Here is a 17389-nt window from a genome sequence, read left to right as displayed (position 1 = left end):
TACACATATAAGAGAAAATATGTGATATTTGTCTTTTTATGTTTGGTTTAGTTTGTTTAAAATGATCATCTCCAATTGTATCCATTTTCCTGCAAATGACACAATTTTGTTTATTTATGGCTAAATAATACTCCATTGTGTATATATATATTTTCTTTATCCATTCATCTGTTGATGGACACTTAGGCTGATTCCATAACTTGGCTATTGAGAATACTGCCCTGATAAACACAGATGTGCAAGTGTCTCTATTGTATGCTGAATTTGATTCCTTCTGGTGTATACCCAGGAATCAACCTGAAAACTAAATTGCTTCCAACAAAGCACTAAGGGTGGAGGAGGGGAAGAGATGTGTCAGGAGGCATGTAGCATGCTCAATGGAAGGAGAGGTCAGACTCTTCCAACTAGCAGTGCAAAACAGTTGACCTTCTCGTCATTCAACAGAGTGAAGAAAACCCACATAGAGTAGGGGAGTGCTGCTCCTAGTGTGGTCTATAGACCAACAGCATCCAGCATCAACTAGGAACTTGTTAGAGATGCAGATTTCCAGTTGTTATGTTAGGCCTTCTGAATTGGAAAGCCTGATTAGTTTGCTCAGAGTTTGTATACTGGAAAGCCAAAGACTACTTTTAATTGATAGACCTGTTCTGTTTGGGCAAAAGAGTGTTGGTCTACAGAATACGTTTAGAAATTAAATTTGTTGCCAGCATTTACTGGAAATCTGGCAGCACTGGCTACCAATATCTCAGAGCCAAGTAGAGCCTACGATCCTAGTTTTGAGTGAATTTTCAATGTTTGTTGTCTCTTTTCTTCTCAGTCCCAAGAGCAAATGTCTGTCATGATTTAGCATTGATCTCAGGCATTTGTTCAATGATTGGTCCAGAAATGAGCAGTAAAACAGGAAGGAAATTTGCTGGAGGGCTTCTTGAAAAAAGATTTTTTTCTCTCTTAGAGATTTTCTTTTCCTCCTTTTGATGTTGTCATGTGTGAATGTGAAACTTGTTTCCATATTGCTACTAGTCTTTGAGTGAAACCAGACCAAGTTGGCATAATGAAAATCTGAAGAGGACTTAGAGTTTTGAGAACCTTGATGAATCAATTGGATCTACCATCCTGGATCCTGCCTTATCTCTGCACTTCCTGTTAGTTCATAATACAATTCCTTATTGTTTAAGACATTTTGCTACTGGCAACCTAAAACGTCCTAATTGACTCAGAGGAACTGCAGTTTATCAATAGAAGAGCCTGGGTGCTTTTTCCATCTGCCATTTTTATTTACTCTTATTTGTCTGATCCAGGCCATAATTGCCAAGCTTTTGTATCAGCATAATAAACCTGCTGACTTTTTTGGGTTGGAGTGTGGTCCAAATGTGTGCCTTGTACCCCAGGTAAAAGGATGTCATATAGCAGTGAGTACTTAAGTCAATAGATTCAGCCTCCAATGTGTTGCCTTTATAATCTTGGCAGTACTTTAACCTTGCTAAGCTTTGGTTTCCTTTTCTGTGAACTACTAATCTACCTTAGAGGAACATCATGCAGACTTAATGAGATGATTGCATTAATCTCACTCCATTTTTTTTGTTTTGGCTGCACTGTGGCTTGAACTCAGGGACTCATGCCTACTAAGCAGACTCTCTTACTGCTTGAGCCACTCCTCTAGCTCCTTATTCCATTCTTCAATGTTTGAGTGATGATGACTTTTATGTTTCATCACACCCTGTTTTCTTTGTGCTTCACATCTAAGAAAGTTGTTAAGAAAGCCTGTGTTCCTTCTTTCATTGCTAATAGGAGAGGATAACCACACAAGACCTGCCTGCCCATGGAAACCCTGACCCTGCCTGTCCCAACACTGAGCCAGATCCTTTCCCTGCTTTCTCAAACCAACTTCAGATCAGCTGGAGGAACTGTCCTGCTCTCTCGCTAAAGCTTCATACTGTGAATAGCAGACTTGTTTATACCTCTTGGTATGTGTGGGCATTGTCATTCTTACCATCAAACCAAATTTTGGGTCCATCATGCTCCTATGGCTTAGCAATGACATTGACATGTGTGGGGCAGCTATTGTATCGTAAATGCTCAGGAAATGTTACCTCTGCACACTAGTGCAATAGGGTGTTATTACAAATTATTATTATAATTAAAACTCATGGATATGTTATCAGAATTTATCAAAAGAGATCCAGAATGTTTTGAGCTGGACCTCAATTTAATCCATACAGAGTTGTATAACAGGAATATTTTTCTCAATTGCTATAATTTCTACAGAAGGTATGATTTAATCCTGAAATGAATTTCTACTCGGAAATAGCAGTGTTTTTAAAGCTAATCTGTAGGGAAATAAATATCCATGAGATCTCAAGCTCATGTACTCTGCCATCCTTCCAGAAATGGTATATATGTAGTCCAATTAACCTATTGGGAAATAAAATTGCATCTGTATTGAACATGGACAGACTTTTTTGGGGTCATTATTCCTTGATATAGTATAACCACTATTTACATTACATTTACATTGTATTAGGCATTATAAATAATCTAGAGTTGGCTTGAAGAATAAGAGCAGTGATATGCAATTACCACACCATTTTCTATAAAGGACTAGAGCATCTGTGGGATTTGGAATCCTGAAGGGGTTCCTGGAACAAATCCTCCTCTGATACCAAGGCGTGGTTATGATTGCATTTTATATTTTGTAAATTTAAGAAAGTCTCACAGAATTCTTATGAGATGGGGTGACTCTAGAAATCTCTTTTCTTTAATCATATACAGAATTGGCAATTTATCTGAAAGATGCAAATTTTGGTCTCAAGGACAAGTGGTATCATTTAGATCTTGTAGTTGGCTTGGGAATCAGCATATGTGTTATAGTATGAAGGAGAAGTGGAGATAGAAGAGCAAAAAGACAAAACATAGTTTACTTGGGGCTCAGACAAATCTTGGAAAAAACTCAGTTTCTCCCTTTCCAATTATCAACAAGTTATTGAAAGGCTAATGTCTTTCTTAGTGTAGTATTAAAATATGTATGCACAAAGCACATACACATTTCCTGTGATTTTACCCACATTACGCACATGGCCCCTGAACATACACTATAAAAGAGGGTCAGGAATGCCAAAATTGCCAAGATCACACAGAGACTGCTATGTTAGATGATCTGAAAAATTGCAGTGATCACACACATAGATCTGAGAGACCCAGAGGCATACAGCTGTGGCTTTAGAACCCAGTTTCATTTACCATCTGTCTGTTAGCACCATGAATCTTGGCTGAGATTGCTGCCTTGCAGATCTGAGAATTCTGTCTTCTTTTCCAAGCACCCTGGGTTGGGGCTTTCCAGAGGATTAATGGAACCTAGGAGAAATAATGTTTTCCCCTCTCAAACTTGGGGCAAAATGAGGGGAGGTTATTAACTTCAAGTTAGTTGTGGGGACTTTCAATATTTTTGTTTTTAACTCTGTAGTAGAGGCATTAGATATTAACAGAAGTCACTTAAAGTTGATGCCCAAGAGATGCCACATCCAAATAAGGTCATTGGTGAATTTGGAGGGGAAAAAAGTGTATTTTTGCTGGCTAATATGGCATTTCTAGATGTTCATTAGGCTGTTCAAAAAAATGTGAAATGATGATTCATTGAGAGCCCCTCCCAGCTGCCCTCCCTGCTCCCATTTGCCTGTGGGTTGAAGGAATGTATACTGACTTGAGTTAAAGAAGAAACTTGTGGTTTCCATTATAGTCTGTAAACATCGATTGCTGAAAGCCTCAAGCGTGCTATCATCTCCCGCCCCACACATGCTTTATATACAATTCATCTTGAAAAACAGATTGAGAGAGCACAGTGTTTATTACTCCAGAGCAACCCAACTAATGGGGGGTTGGTCTGCCTGGGGGTCTCCAGACCATTACTGTTCAAGCAAAGTGGAGGTCCCCTCTGATGTTTTCTAAGCCAAAGAATCGAGAGACAAGCTGAGGCCAATTCTCCATAAGGAACACCTTTCCTGGTGCCCAAAGTGGCTCCTTGCTACTCCATCACCAACAAAAGAGGTTGTTTTTAAAAACATCTTTACTCAGACCAAAAAAAAAAAAAAAAGCTTTCTGTTTCTCTTTTAGATTTCATGTTTAGGTCGTATCCTTCTTATTCTTAATGTTATTTGAAAAGATGTTTTTTTACTTTCAAGGCCACTGGCAATGCTGCCATTTTAGATTAAATAATAATTACTACAGGGTGGAGCACAGTGCTCGCCATCCAGGGAATTATGCTAGTAGCACACGATGTGTTTAAAGAGCACCCAAAGAGAGATTTCAAAGGGTATTCAAGATTTGCTTGTACCCTGAACCATGGTTGATAAGCAGAGCTAAACAGTGGCCAATTTCTTGGATGAGGAATGGGAAGAAAAAGTACAGGATTCAATGTCAGAGGGTTGATATTTAGTGGCTTTGTGATCAAGGACACTGAGACTTAAAACTTTAGCATGGGTAGGAGTCACCTAGTGGTTTTGCTTAAATGCAGATTCTGACTTAGTAGATGTGGGTGGAGCTGGGTCTGCCTGTGCTGCTCATCCTTGCACCTGACCATGAGTAGCAGAGACTCTGGCAGGTCTCCTTCCTCATGTAAGCCTCAGTTTTCTCCTTGGTCAGTTTAGAATATTGCCAACATTCCAGGATTATTGTTGGGCCTTATAGCACTGGGAAACATGGTTGGGTGGCCTTTGCATGGAGAAGCCAAGTGCTAGATATGTGCCAGGGATCCCAGAATGCTAGCAACAGAAGACATCTGAAAAAGGACCTGGCTTTAGTCCCCCATCATGCAAGTGAAGAAACCAAGGTATGTGTACAGTTCAGGAAATTGCTGCAAAGGCATCTGCTCTTTTAGTCTAAATAGAGAAGCAGTGGGCAGAGGTGTCAGGTTTATCCTTGGGGTGGGTATGATTTGAATCTCTGGCAACATCTGACCTATGATTTGATGTAAAATGAATCATTGTTGCAAATATTTCACTTCCCAGTCCTCCCCTCCACTGTATTTCTATTACTTTTTATATATTTAAACTAAGGATATTCTAGTGTAGGCCTTACCAACATCTTTCATTCTAATCAGAATGGGGTAAAGAGTCTGTGATGTCATTGATGCTGAGCTTCAAGCCTTTTCTTTCCCCTGATGTCTAACCTCCCACCCTCCTAACGCCTGGTTCTCACTCTGCTCAGCTCTTAAGAATGCTAGACAGGCCTCGTTGTCAGCCTTAATCAAATAACATGATCAGTAAACACCATAAAAGTCTACCTTTCTGCTCTTTCTGTGTTGTAGCAGTAGGGTGGTACTAATGATGTAATGAAAGGGCCAATTAAAAATGATGAATCCCATAGTCTTTGAGTTTGGTAAGTGGCTAATGAGAAAGACTTGGGTCCACAGCTTGCTTACAAATAACCCCACAGTCCTTATTAGGAAGCAGTTCTCACTGTCTGCTTCTCTTTACTGAGACTGGTAACATAAGGTTGTCGAAAGAGCCTCCACATGGCTCAGCTTTGAAGAGGCAAAGCCTGCTTACTAGGTTTTCTAGTATTCTAAGTGTTGTGTTTGCAGGCACAGTTTTCATCTCTTGGTGGTTGTCTGTGAGTGTGATGCTAATGATGTTGTAGCCTTCAACCGAGGCATGTTTGTAGGACTCAGTACAAAAAGTCAGTTTATTCTCTGATCCAAGACTGTACTGTGTATATCAGCCTAATTCTTCTGAACATGAGAAGACCAGGAAACAACAGATGTCCAGCTCAACAAATCCTGAAACCTCTTCAGGGTAGAGGGGAAAACCTATGTTCTGGGAAAAAAGGGGCCATTGCCTGTTCTTAGTATACAAAATATAGCCCCTGAGAAGTAGGTGAAGGGAAATGGGGAAATGGTGTGTTCTTCAAGAAGTCCCTGGAAATGAAGTGTAATTTGTACAGTAGGCATAGTAGAAGATTATGAAAATAAATAATAATAAGCTAGAGCAATTATGCAAGTATACTGTAGTAAAGTTGTTTAAAATGTAAAAATTGTTTATTTCTGAAATTTTCCATTGACTATTTCAAGCTGCTATTGGCCACAGGTAACTCAAACTGTAGAAAGTGAAAACACATGTAAGAGGGGCTTGCTCTGTCTTCCCTATTTCAGTATAAATGGTTGACTGTGGGTAACTGAAACTGTGGAAAGTGAAACTGGATAAGGGGGGGACTGTTGTATAGTCCTTAAAATTCCATTTCTCTCCTCTGGGATTTGAGGACTTCTAGACTCTCAAAGTCCCAGGCATGTAAATGCTGGTGAGTGATTTAAATTGAATGAGCTTGTGATTCTGTACAGGCACTATTGCTTCTTGGGAACAATGATTAGCAGCCAGCAGAACGGATATAGAATAGATTGTGACCAATAGAATAGGTTTCAAAGATGGCTCCAAATTTTCATCCTTCCTGTTTATTTCCCAGCCCTTAAATCCAACTGGCCTCATGGGTTGCTTTAACCAATAGTTTGATAAAAGCGATAGTATGGCATTTCTAAGCCAAGAACTCAAGAAATCTTGCATATTTTGCCTTGTCCTTTGGGATTCCTGTGATATCATGTGAACAACCCCCCACTAGATTGTAGATGAATGAAAACACAGAGGAGAGCCTTCCCAAGTACCATTATATACCACCCAGTTCCCCAGTGGGTCCACCATGCAATAGGGCAGATACATAAGCAAACCCAAGCAAGGTAAATCTGGGTCATCAAAGAGAGAAGGAACCTATGTAGTTATGAAATAAATAAATGCTTAGGTTTTACTTTCAACCTTTTGTAATGAAAAAAATTCTCATATACATACAGAAAAATTGAAAGAATTTTTCAGTAAATAACTATATATCCATATATAAACATAAATAGTATATTGTTTGTTTTTTATCATGTATCATCCATCTACCATCAATTAAATATCCTTTTAAAATAGTCATTATTGTTTTAGTCACTGAATTTTTAATGGTTTGTTACATAAGAACTTGTAGTTGGTGACTGACGCATTGGATTTATATAAAAAAATGGCTTAGGGAAACAAGAAAAGGTTCTGAGAAGAGTGGCTGATTTGGGGTTCTTTGTATGATAGTATTTTCTGAAATGAGGATTGATAAGATCTAATATTCTAAGAAGATGTATATTAACACCAGAACTTGTGAAATGGCTCAGAGTTCATTAGCAAGCTAGGGACTCTGACCAAACTATGTCACTTCTCTATGTTCTGTGACTTTCTGTCTATTAGAAATGCTCAGCACTTTTAAACTGGAAGAGCCAATACTTAGAAAGCAGTTGCCATAAGGATGAGAGGAGGAATGTGCCATACATGTGCACTGACTTCCTCTGTTTCCAAGTGCTTCACATACACATGCTCATTTTTATATCAACCTCATATGGAAAACATAAGTTTTGCAATCAAAAGCTCAGAGAGGCTTTTGACTTTCCTAATGTCAATTTAAAGCCATCCCAAAACTCAAAACCCAGGACTTTGCGCTATAAATTCTAATGCTTTTCTATAATATCTTTTTTGTTATTTATATATAAAAAATTAGGAGGATCACAATGTGAAATTAAGAGAAAGAATGATGCAAGAAGTGAAAAGAGGCTTTGGGGGATATATGGTTAATTGCTTTTGAATTTGTTTCTATCAGAAATATTTATTTCACCTCCTTCTGATTGTCTGGCATGGTTCTAGGTGCCTTGCGTGGCTCCAGTCCTGAAAAACTTGCAGTCAGGGTTGGTGTGTTAAGACACAGAACAAATGCTTCTGGCATTGGCATCAGAGACTCATGGCCCACATGAGGCAGACAGTTCCATGGATTAAACACTTAACTCTAGCTACCAGCATCTTGCTTCAAGGGTATGCTGTGTGCCTTTCTCTACTTTGCCAAAAATCACATAGATTTTGCCAATCTATGTGAGCTTGTTTGGCTTGTGAGAGCCACTCAGAGGACTGGGGGCATCAACACCTCTGGGAGTGATGCTCAATCAGTGGGGGAATGCCAACTGGTGAATAAATACTCCAGTCTTGCACCTCACAATTGGACAAATTTCAGGAGGCACTTGTCTGCTTTTTAGTGTGCCCTGTGGAACTGAACCTTAGTGTCTATAGCAGTGACCTTGATAATGTACCCTTAGTTTAGCTTTTACTTTTCCCTGTTTCATTCTTTTTGTTACTGCACTCCTAGTTATAGGGCCATTTCTCAAATCAACTGCCTAGGTCCACATCTTGTCTCAGGTTCTGTATTTCCCAAGAAAACATAAAGATAAAACATATTCATTCACAATGTAGTAACATAACACTATAAGGAAAATGACATGAATACTATAGGTGTATATAATTCATAAACAGATATTACATAACACAAGGATTTAAGAAGAAAGAAATCACTGAAAACTGGGGTTGCAAAGTCAAGCCCTTAAGTGAGAATATGATTTTAATACATTGTTAAATGGAATCCTGGATATGGGAATCTGTGGGAGGGAAATTTTTCTGGGATTCTTATAAACCTCTGTTCTTTTCTTTTATTCTTTGTTAAATGTCAGCGATTAACAGTACTTAACCTTACAGTGGAAACTAATCACCAAGTGCCCACCATGAAATAATGACTTCTCGATGGCTAATGCCATTTGAAGCCCAAGTTGTCTCCATTTTTTTCTGTTTTGATAATTTTGGGGGGTTGATCTCTTATGTTTTAGGGATAACCATATAGCTCCATTTCCTGGTAGAATATTTATGAACATTTTTAATGCCAAAATTATACTTATAGAAAAAAGTCCCATGGACAAGTAGGATGAGAAAGCCAGGGCTGGTCTCTGATGGAACTTGTCAGTCAAGGAGAAGTGCAAATGCCATGTGGTTGGCCTTTAAATCAAGACCAGATGACAAACAGTATTTGGTGGGTCTTGGTTGTTCTCCAGTTGTCTAATACTCAGAAGTCTGACGAAAAGTGGAGATATTTTTGCCACAGTGAAATTCTGGCATTCATAGCCAACTGCCTTGATTTCCATCATGGAGGGCCAGCTCTGAAGCATGACTCATAGAGAAGGCAGTGTAGAAGGGCTTGCGAGAGGGTGGTCCCCTTGGGTCAGTGATTAGGCTTGGAAAAGGGTATGCTGGGGAGGTTCAGATTGCAGCTTCCTACATAGCGCCTGATCTTGTTTTAAGCAGACAGCTTTATTTTCTAGAACTAATTTCTCTCTCACTCTTCATCAGCTCCATGCCTGAAAGGCAAGGAAGTTGTGGAAGGGAAGCCAGAGGGAGGAAATTCAAAAGGGAAAGCAAATATCTGCACATCATGGAGAGCATAAACAAATGTAAACCTTGAATAACAGGCACCAATGAGCAGATGAAAGGAGACAATGTGAGATCTGGCCCCCGAGTTACCACAGCTGCACAACGAACGGTCTGTCTGTTGAATACACTTTAAAAGCTCCAAACATTAGCTATTTTTCTCTTTTCAAAGTTTATAACCTTTTCCCTTTTTTCTCAGCTGTGTTCTAATGACATTTTTTTTTTCTGTTAAAGAGGATCAGTTTATGAGAACAGGATGTTTGTATTAAATATTAAATCATTAAGGCTTCCTTCGGCTGAAGGTCTCGGCTTGGCTTCAATTTTGATGGAAATAGACAAACCTACATTCCTACAGAACTACAGAGAGTACAAAGAGTTTGTCAAATCTTGATAGTGTAACCCGGCGTTGGGCCAAGAACAAAATAATTGGTTAATGTCTGCATAGCTCTTTGAAGATACAAAGTACTGTGTTAGTTCTAAGTAGAATTGAGAGCCAAGCAGGCCCTTGAAGGCTTGATCCTAGGGGTGAGTAGACTACACTTGTCACCAACTGTGTTTCGAGGAGTAAAGACATTGGCTCATGTGGATAAAATGGATTCTTTGTGGGAGCTGTGTGGGTTCTAGGAACAGGGCTTCAGCTCTGGGGTGTTACTCTCACCCTTTCTTCAAGGCTTAACTATAGGCTCAGGTGGCTGTGTTAGAAACCAGTGTCATCTTTGACCTTCAGAGGCTATGTAATGTCCTTGAAACTGTCCTTCATTTCATGTGAAAACATTCTGGGCTTAGAAGGTGGAACTTTGAGAAAATAGGCAAATATAGTAATATACAGTACTGAAGTTAAACAGAGATATGGAACAAAAATGAAGTAGAGGCCAGGGCCTGTGAATTCTCTGAGTGATTTTATTTCTTCTCCCTTCCTCCCCTACTTTGTTCAGGTAGAGGCAGGCTAATGTGATGCTGGAAGAGGGAAAGTCCCCTTTAGAGAGCAGGATGGGACACATTGCAGAGGGGCATATTGGCAAATGGGTGGAAAATAGGGACCTTCTTCAGGGAACTGAAGTAGATGTTGTCAATGGAATTTTTATTTATGCAAATAAAACACAGAATTTAAAATGCATTTTGATTGTCATTTGAGAAATTTATAGCCAAGAATCTGGGCTGTCACTCTCAAGTGTTAGACATTCCATCTACAATGGGAGTTTAGTCACTCTAACTGGTCTTTAGAGCCACCAACCCACCTCCTCTGTGCTCTGTATCTCCTGTTTCAATGTCTGATCTTTCCTGGTACTATTATCATTTCTTCTGTGTGCCACCAATGCTTTCAGCCACATCTGTCTTAGGTGCTCACAGAAGTGAACATATACTGATGAGGACACACACACACACACACACACACACACACACTTATGCATTTAAAAAATGCCATATACACTGCTGTCAATCTTTTGTAGAAGGTATATGTGTATTATGTATTTGTGTGTATCTACTTCTTCTGCATTAGAAGTGGGATTGTTACAGAGAACAGTGTGGCTATTTTGGGAAAATTCATCCTAAACTCTCCCTTCCATATATCCCTCAGTTATAGGACCCTTTGGGGGCTGCTGTCCTGAGCCATGCCTAGAAACTGGGTATGGATGGTGGGTTTGGTGAATAGTGACACAGTTATTTCAGAATCAAAGGAGAGACTTTACAGGAATAGGCATCAAGGAATAGCCCTATCTTGGTAGGAAGGTATTAAAAGTTATTTCCAAATCTGAGAGATGCAATGAGGAGAAGTATGTCTGGTGGAGGATTCTGGTCCCTGAATTCCTGGCTGTTGCCGTCCAAAGTTGGTCTATTGTAGGGGAACACTACCCTGCACCTTCCACAAATTCTAAAAGTAGTACCTTTTCATCCTTCGACTCTCTCCTTACCACAAAATCCACCCATTTAATAAGTCTAGTCTCTATAAGTATAATGCTAAATTCTTCACTGACTTCAACAAGAAATATGGGTTATCTAGGCCTCAACAATGAAATATTTTGTAATCTTTGTGATTGGGTGTGGTTTTGTTATTCTCTGAAGATAACTTTTCCTATTTTTCTTCTTTCAGTCTGGATACATCTCCACTACTTGAATCAGCTCCTAGATTCAATGGTTTGTCTGGCTGCCCAAGAAGTTTATTATCTTTGTAGTCTAAATCTTCAACCTCTTCATTAACCATAATTTCCTTCTTTCCTGAATTTGCCAAGATTTCTCCTTCTCCAGCTCTTTTCAGCTTCTCCTCAGCCAGCAGGAGACAGAAAGCTTTCTCACTAATCAATAAGGCTATACATTTTCTTTGGAGATGTCAGTTTATTCCAAACTTCTGTCAAATCCATGAGTTTGTTTGTATACAAGTGTGGTTGGTTACCGCAAATGGACCAAACAGATAATCTATAGAATCCTCCCAAATTCTAGTCTCTGGATTTAGAATTAAACTCAATATTATGAAACCAAAATGTTAAAAGGTGAGAAGGAGGGAGAAGAATGAAAACCAGGTTCATGAATTTATTATGTAATTGAAACCAAATGAAACCTCTTTGGAGGTGACATAAATGAAATCTCCCACAATGTTTGTTTTGAACTGTGCATCTTTTGCCTGCCACTTCTTGATTCTAGCTGGGATGGGTTAAGTGGAAATATGACAGACCACGAGAGAGGCCATGCTTGTGATATTGCCAGCCGGACTGGAAACAGGAAATACCAGGAATCTTGTAATAAGTGTGGAGACTTCCAACTAATTTTCACAGCCTCAGAAGTCTGAGTAGAGCTTAGACTAGGCTGCAAATCTTGGGTGTATCTTTCAACAAGACTTCCGGTTGCTCATGGTGACCCACCCTGTGTCCAAGGAGTTGCCTGTGAAATTCAGTCTTGTTATCTAAATTCTTTCAAGGCTAAATCCCAACGTCTTCCAACTTTCTAAGTGGACCGTGAATAGAATGTGAGCTTTGGCTATGCTGGACAATGGGAAGGAGATCGTATCACCTTGATAGTTCTCCTAACCTAGGTAGAAAACCTTTTGCTGTTGCTTTAAGTTCTATTAGGAAAAAGGGGAACAGTTTTGATACTTACTACTCATATTAGAAGTACTGGCATTATCTGGGGCCCTAGTGGGTATGTAGAATCTCAGGCCTCAACCCAGTCTATGATCCAGAGTCTCTGTGTTCATAAAATAATCCAGGGAGTTGTGTGCACAGTGAAGTGGAGGAAAGCTCTGGACTGAAAGACTCCTGATACTCCTTTAAAAGTTCTGTGAGTTCCTCTACCTGCACAGGTGTAATGTATTTTGATATCGTTGACTATCCTCTCTTCCTTTCCCAACTACCCAAAGTTCCATAGACTAGTTACACTATACAAACATGTTCTACATATAAATTTGTTTATAATGATATTTGTACAATGTTGGGGGTACTTGTGGGCGGGGGAGTGTGAATGAAGGAGATGAAGGTGAAGGAATATGGTTGATGGGCTTCATATACATGTGCAAAATAGAACAATGAAACCTTTTGAAATTGCTTTAAGTGGGGCAGGGAGGGGGCCTGGGAAGGAGATGATGGAGGTGATCTAATCAATGTACAATCGTCACAGTGAATTCCCCCTGTACAATGAATATTACACTACTAAAAATGGAAAAGCAAAAGTTCTGTGGTTTCTATTTGCCACATGAGTGATGAATAGTTTCTGTTGGTAGTCACCTAGGTTAGTAAGGCTAAATGATATAGGTAGTATAGGTTCTGTAGAATCTGAAGAAGTGTTATAATCCCTTAATGCTTTCTTTCAATCAAGTCTGCCAAATCCTCTTACAAAATTTCCCAAATTCTCAAATTCCTCTGCTGAGAGTCTCTTCAGGCTGAAGACTGATGAGGGTACAGGTGACTGCAATCTTTTTTTTTTAATTTTTATTTTTTTATTCATATGTGCATAAAATGCTTAGGTCATTTCTCCCCCCTGCTCCCACCCACTCCCTTACCATCCACCCCACCCCCTCCCTCTCCCCCCCACCCCCTCCATACCCAGCAAAAACTATTTTGCCCTGATCTCTAATTTTGTTGAAGAGAGCGTATAAGCAATAATAGGAAGAAACAAGGGTTTTTGCTAGTTGAGATAAGGGTAGCTATACAGGGAGTTGACTCACATTAATTTCCTATGCATGTGTGTTACCTTCTAGGTCTTCTTTTTTTTTTATTTTTTATTTTTTTATTATTCATATGTGCATACAATGCTTGGGTCATTTCTCCCCCCTGCCCCCACCCCCTCCCTTACCATCCACCCCACCCCCTCCCCCTCCCTCCCACCTCCTTGATACCCAGCAGAAAGTATTTTGCCCTTATCTCTAATTTTGTTGAAGAGAGAGTATAAGCAATAATAGGAAGGAACAAGGGTTTTTGCTAGTTAAGATAAGGATAGCTATACAGGGAGTTGACTCACATTAATTTCCTGTGCATGTATGTTATCTTCTAGGTTAATTCTTTTTTTTTTTTTTTTGCTTAATTAAAATATGGAGTTTATTTCACACGTATTGGTCTCCCACCATCTCCATGTCTGACCACCACTACGTCCTAGCATAACATTCCATACACACTTACACCGAGCAAGGGTGGAGGCTCCATCTTTTAAACTAAACAAGCATTTTGGACAACACATTCTTGGCAATGGAACCTGGACAACATTTATCAAACACGGGAGGAAAGTTCTCACTTTGCATTATAAAAAGGACAACCAGATATCAACTCTTACATAAGTGAAATAAGACGGAATTTCAACAAACTGTTTCAACTATTTTTTCTTAAAGAGACTTCTTCCACTGCCAGAGATCTTGAATAGCCTGCTGGTCCATCATCCGGAAGCAGTTCTTGGCATAGTTGATGAACTTGGCTTCCACCTTGGGAAGAGAGCCACCTTTTTCTATACTTGCTTGCATTTTTGCTTTAATGTCTTCTACAGAACTAGGTCCTTTTGGTGTTTTAGGAGTTTTTTCCTGTTTTTTGAAGGATTCTTGACCTTTTGATCTTGGTGTTGGTGGTTTTGAGTCTTTTCCATTCTGGTTTGATTTTTGTGCATTTTTGGCTGGAGTATCTCGTATACATTTCTTTACCAGAGCCTTCTCTTCAGCTTCATCCTCCTCAAAATCATCGTCATCGTCATCCTCCTCATCGTCATCATCTTCATCCTCTTCGTTGTCATCTTCATCAGCAGCAAGTTTTACTTTCTGTGGAACCTTGCTACCATCTCCAGGGGCTGACTGCTTCCCAGACACACTCAAGAGTTTCACATCTTCTTCCTCCTCATCTTCTGACTCTGCGTCTTCCTCCACAGCTACTAAGTGCTGGCCGCTGATATGCACAGGCCCTGAACCACACTTCAACCTCAAGAACACAGGTGGTGTAATTTCAAAGCCCTCAAGGGAAACCGTTGGCTGTACAGACATTTTCAGGGTTGCTAATGTCACTTTAATTGGACTGCCCTCATAATTCATTGCCTCTGCTTCCGTGATGTGCAGCTCATCCTTGGCACCAGCGCCTAAACTGACCATTCTCAGGGATAACTGGTGCTCATTTTCATCATTATCCACCTTAAAGTGATAATCTTTGTCAGCCTTTAGTTCACAACTGAAAAGGTAGTTCTGGGGCCTCAGGGGGCTCATGTCCATGTCCATCGAATCTTCCATGGGGCGGTACCACACTCTCAGGTGGGGAGAGAAGGAGGACAGAGATAATCGACTACTGTTCTCGAGAACAGACGTGCAGGATGGAATCATGCCAGGGCGGAATCATGCCAGGGCGGTTAATTCTTTTTGATCTAACCTTTTCTCTAGTTCCTGGTCCCCTTCTCCTATTGGCCTCAGTTGCTTTTAAGGCATCTGCTTTAGTTTCTCTGTGTTGAGGGCAACAAATGCTAGCTAATTTTTTAGGTGTTTTACCTATCCTCATATCTCCCTTGTGTGCACTTGCTTTTCTCTTGTGATCAAAGTCCAATCCCCTTCTTGTGTTTGCCCTTGATCTAATGTCCACATATGAGGGAGAACATACGATTTTTGGTCTTTTGGGCCAGGCTAACCTCACTCAGAATGATGTTCTCCAATTCCATCCATTTACCAGTGAATGATAACATTTCGTTCTTCTTCATGGCTGCATAAAATTCCATTGTGTATAGATACCACATTTTCTTAATCCATTCGTCAGTGGTGGGGCATCTTGGCTGTTTCCATAACTTGGCTATTGTGAATAGTGCCGCAATAAACATGGGTGTGCAGGTGCCTCTGGAGTAACCTGTGTCACAGTCTTTTGGGTATATCCCTAAGAGTAGTATTGCTGGATCAAATGGTAGATCAATGTCTAGCTTTTTAAGTAGCCTCCAAATTTTTTTCCAGAGTGGTTGTACTAGTCTACATTCCCACCAACAGTGTAAGAGGGTTCCTTTTTCCCCGCATCCTCACCAACACCTGTTGGTGGTGGTGTTGCTAATGATGGCTATTCTAACAGGGGTGAGGTGGAATCTTAGTGTGGTTTTAATTTGCATTTCCTTTATTGCTAGAGATGGTGAGCATTTTTTCATGTGCTTTTTGGCCATTTGAATTTCTTCTTTTGAGAAAGTTCTGTTTAGTTCACTTGTCCATTTCTTTATTGGTTCATTAGTTTTGGGAGAATTTAGTTTTTAAGTTCCCTATATATTCTGGTTATTATTCCTTTGTCTGATGTGTAGCTGGCAAATATTTTCTCCCACTCTGTGGGTGTTCTCTTCAGTTAGAGACCATTTATTTTGTTGACCAGAAGCTTTTTACTTTTATGAAGTCCCATTTATCTATGCTATCTTTTAGCTGCTGTGCTGCTGGGGTGGAAGGGTGAGAGGAGATGGAAAGCAAAGAAGTTAAAGGAAAAGGGAAAAACAAATAAACAAGTAGGAAAAAACAAAACAAAGAAACAAACAAAAAAAGTTTCAAAGATATAAACAGGGAGAGACAGTGTACTAATCAACCATAAGCTGAAAAGGCATTAGAGAGACAGAGAGAGGATTGAAAATAAAAAATAAAAAATAAAAAAAATAAAAAATAAATAAATGAAAAAAATATATAAAAAACCTCCAAGTTCAAATGCAATAAAGTTTCAGTCTTAATAATTCTGGTGTTCGTCCCTCAGCCTCCAGTCCTGGAGATGGTGCCTCAGATGTTCTGTAGTTGTCTTATCAAAAGGGGAAAATAAAATAAAACAAAACCACTCAAAAAAAAAATCCCACAAAGTGTCCCAAGTTCAAATGCAATACATTTTCAGTAAGTTTTAAAGCATGCATGCGTAGTTCAGTTGTTGTCTCATCAAAGGTAGGGAGAGAGAAAAGAAAAGAAAAAAAAAGAGTCTGGAGACAGTTCTGTGAATGCCTATCTTTGGCTGTGGCTTGCCTGCCCACTGCTGTCAGCCTCCTGTTGCTGGAGGCGTTATTTATGCAGATCTCAGTGGTGAGCTTAGCACTCACCTGGCCCTGCAGGCTTTGTTTACTCAGAGTTCTCCTGTGCGAGAACCTCTGTTACAAGCTTTCCCCTTTCCAAGCACACTAGGGGAGGTGACACTGCACCCACTTTCTCACGCTGGCGTGTTTATTTACAGCTCACTGGGAAGTGGGTCTTCCCCCCTCTCCTGTGGAGTTTTCCTCCCACACTGCTTTTACAAGCTTTCCCACTCCTGGTTGCTGGGCGCGTGCCCCTGCTCCTGCCCTCTCCAGCCAGGCCCACCTTGTTTATTTACAGTTCTGTGAGGGATTCTCCTCCCCCCCCTTTGGCGCTCAGGGCACCCCACCCTCTTTGCTATGTGTCTTTATTGTTCTTATTGCTTATTACTCAGTTTCTCTTTTTACCCTGGGTGGAGGTCGGTCTGTCCAGGGGCTATGCTGATCTGGCTCAGGGTTGTCTGTGGGAGTACCACATACTGCTTAGCTCACCTTGTGGTCTGCGTCTTCCCAAGCCATCTGGGTGCCGGCCCTCCTGGTTTCTCTGTTTAACGTGAAGTGGAGATGCTCTGAGCAGGCTGGAGGTGTGGAGGGGTCAAAGTTTTGCCTCTTCTTGGTGGTTTTGC

At 40.2% G+C, this 17389-nt stretch overlaps 1 pseudogene; it reads right to left on the bottom strand.

Annotated features, from left to right (window-relative positions):
- Positions 1 to 13792: 13792 nt before the first annotated feature.
- Positions 13793 to 15107, bottom strand: LOC141423120 (nucleophosmin pseudogene; annotated as a pseudogene).
- Positions 15108 to 17389: the final 2282 nt, after the last annotated feature.

Source organism: Castor canadensis, chromosome 5, assembly GCF_047511655.1.
Source record: "Castor canadensis chromosome 5, mCasCan1.hap1v2, whole genome shotgun sequence".
Taxonomy (NCBI): Eukaryota; Metazoa; Chordata; class Mammalia; order Rodentia; family Castoridae; genus Castor; species Castor canadensis.
Note: the sequence above shows the minus strand (reverse complement) of the source record. Positions and strands in the feature narration are given on the sequence as shown.